The 3,169-nt window shown below is 50.1% G+C and overlaps 1 pseudogene; it reads left to right on the top strand.

Annotated features, from left to right (window-relative positions):
• The first annotated feature begins 1,360 nt into the window (after positions 1-1,360).
• On the top strand, positions 1,361-2,796 carry LOC103654466 (probable E3 ubiquitin-protein ligase XERICO; annotated as a pseudogene).
• Positions 2,797-3,169: the final 373 nt, after the last annotated feature.

The raw sequence follows: 3,169 nt of genomic DNA, 5'->3' as shown, positions 1-3,169 counted from the left end.
ATTAATCGATTCGGATCGCCGTTACTTCTCGGATATGAAGACTTGGTCACTGACCTACACATAGTGACAAGTGAACTCAAGGGATGATAAAAGACGGCTAGTATAGGCCAAGTGCTTGATCTAGAATAGAAAGAAATCTAGATGCAGGTAACTACTTAACCTGATAAGTAAAATGAATTCTTGAGGATCCACTCATAGTAAGCTTTTCTAGAAAAAGAGTCTTTGAATCTTGATAAGCTTTACCTTGATTCCCAAAAGGCAACATATCCTTGAGAGTTTTTTAATCGGGTAAGACTTACGAAAGTACACTTCGTACTCAGGGTTTTCGAACCCATGTTGTTGCAGGAGATAAGAAGTACTCTAGGTGTTCATGAGGCTGGAGGGCGTTTCCAGTTCTGGAGGAGGATTAGTTAGGCTTGTGTATAAGCTTTGGAGGGTTCCTACCTTCCTGCTATTGTAATAAGTTATGCACTTTGAGTATATCAGGACTTGTAATAAATATTACTCTTTTTAAACATGTAAAACTTGAGTTTTGAAAAGGTAAATAATGTTTGTAAAGTCTTCCGCTCTATCTCTGAAGTGTGTGTATCAAGTGTGATTACTGTAATATGCATGAATGTGGGAGATCCTTGAGATAATGAGTTCAAGTTGTTGAACTCGTGATAGCCTTGTTAAGTTACCTGGTACACGTGCATAGCCATCTGAGGCCATCAAGACAAGGATTGGTGCACGTGGGCCCGATAACTCGGGAGGGCTGTCACAATAACTAAGTGTTTCGACCCAAAAGAGACTTACGATGCTTTGGCTGGAGAGTCAATTAGAATGGAGCGGCTCCATTGTAGTTTTTGAGAATGGAGCTGTTTTATTCTCCGTTTGGCAAGCAAAATGGAGCCACTCTATTTTTTATTTGGTTGAAGAGTAGAATAGAGTAGGACCGCTCTGTTCTTTGTTCGGTTGGAGAGCCATATGAGTGTAGAGAAGAGAAGGGGGAGGAGAACGCTCGTGTCCGAGAGAGCGCTCGCATCCGACCATTTTAGTGGAGCAGGAGCACTCCAACTATTTATGATAAATTTCCGTATGGAGACTCCAGGAGCCGACCCGCTCCTCTTTTGTTGAAAACCAAACATCCAAAAGACTAGAATGGAGCCGTTACATTCTTCTCCACTCCTCAACCAAACACACCCTAACGTTATACACGCAATTGTAAGACAAGACGGCTCATTTGTGTACAGAGACAATATAACACTTCACCTTGCACATGATGTGATGCAGAAACGTAGAAATTAAAATGAAGTTTTAAATCATCGGTGATGCAATGCAGTTGTGAGCATCTGCATATATACAGCCTTTGCTCCCAGAATAAATTATCATATATCTGTGTAGGCGAGCAGAGCTATGGATGGAGTAGCAGAGGTTGACGATGTAGCAGGGAGAGTAGCTCGTCCTTCAGGGCACAACAAGTCGCTCCGGACATCTGGGGTGGGCTCTTTTGCTGGGGCCACGCAGTTACATGGACCGACAGCCTCAGTTGCCGAGGCGGCCGCGGGGAGAGAGGGACGTCGGTGCACCTGCAAAGTGTTGGCACGGCGGCGGCAGCAGCAGAGACGGCGCACAACATCCCATCCACACATCATTCCACCCATCACCTTGAGTGCGTGAGCGAATCAGACCTGCACTGCACACCTGTGTGCGCATGTGCACTGTGGCGAGCGGCGACACCCGTGCCGCCGTGCAGTGCAGTGCGGGGGACCGGACGCCATGTCAGCATGCATGAGCGGCGGCTCCTGGTCGCCTCACATGTAGCACGCCACGCGGCGGCGCCGCCGCAGTGGGGAGCCCAGCCACAAAGTGTTCGGCTGTGGCAAGGCCGATGCTGTGATGAATGTCATAAACTCACAAATCCCGGCGGCGTGCTTACGACGGCATAAGTGGGACCGGCGTCGGTTGCGCCGCCCCACCACTGCCGAGCTCCTTCCACCCGAATCCCACCACTATCTCTATCCTTCCCTCACGCACCCGACCTACCTCCTCCGCCCAAATTGTAACATTGGTCCCTCCCGGGGCTGGCCCCCCAAATCCTCCTCCCAATCCCACCCCAACCGAGATCGGGATCGGTGGCGGACAGCGAGGATGGGCATCTCGAGCATGTCGGCGCCCAACGACAGCCTGCTGGGGTTCTTGCTGTACAACGCGATCCTGGCGGGGCTGCTGCGCGCCGCACTGCTGATCCTAGGCCTACCGTCGTGGGGGGCTGCGCAGGAGGAGGAAGACGAGCGGCGGCGGCGACAGCAGAAAGGCGGTGACGGGGCCCACCCTGGCGGACCGGTTCCGGAGCAGGTTCCGTCGGTCGGGCGGCGGGGGACTACCGCGTGTGCCTGGCGCGGTTGGAGCCGAGGTCGGTGGTGCACCGCCTCCCCTGCGGTCACCTCTTCCACCGCGCCTACCTCGAGACTTGGATCGACTACGACCACGCCACCTGCCCGCTGTGCCGCCACCGCCTCCTGCCACCATCCGACGCCGAGCTCCATCGGTTCTATAGACGGACGGATCTTCAGTTGTCTTTAGCGATGTACTGTAAATAGCGGCGTGTCTGTACAGGCTTTTTTTTAGACTTCATTTGGTTCAAATATAATCTACTCTACTCGTATGAACCAATGATGCTTGTACCAGGCCAGCCTGCCTGTCTACGTAGCCCATATAATTTTACGCTATTCGATCTTATCTTTTAGGGAAACTTGGATCCATACCATTAAAAGATCATCACTTTGGATCCATACCATTATTATCTCACTTACATGTGGGTCCACATGAGTCAATGACATGTGGGGTCCATGGTATATATCTAAAGTTTGGATCTTTTAATGGTATAGATCCAATTGTTTCTATCTTTTACGATTTCGATATGAGATGTAGAGCCAGAGTCGCTTGATCCATACGTCATAAGGCTTTGAGATGGGGCACGATTTGAATGGGTGAAAGAGGCGAGATGGGACGGGGTTAGCCACGGGCTACCTCTCCTTCGATGGTAGCAGCGGCAATTTTACAGTGTGTTTGGTTAGAGGTATCGAATGGTCCGGTGTCATCCGAACCTATATCCGAGTCTAAAATAGTGTTTGGTTACCATCATAAATTTATCTCATTCGTCATTCTCTCATTCCGATCTAAAACT

This window comes from Zea mays, chromosome 4 (assembly GCF_902167145.1).
Source record: "Zea mays cultivar B73 chromosome 4, Zm-B73-REFERENCE-NAM-5.0, whole genome shotgun sequence".
Lineage (NCBI taxonomy): Eukaryota > Viridiplantae > Streptophyta > Magnoliopsida > Poales > Poaceae > Zea > Zea mays.
The sequence above is the reverse complement of the archived record's forward strand: the minus strand, read 5'-3'. Positions and strand labels throughout refer to the sequence as shown.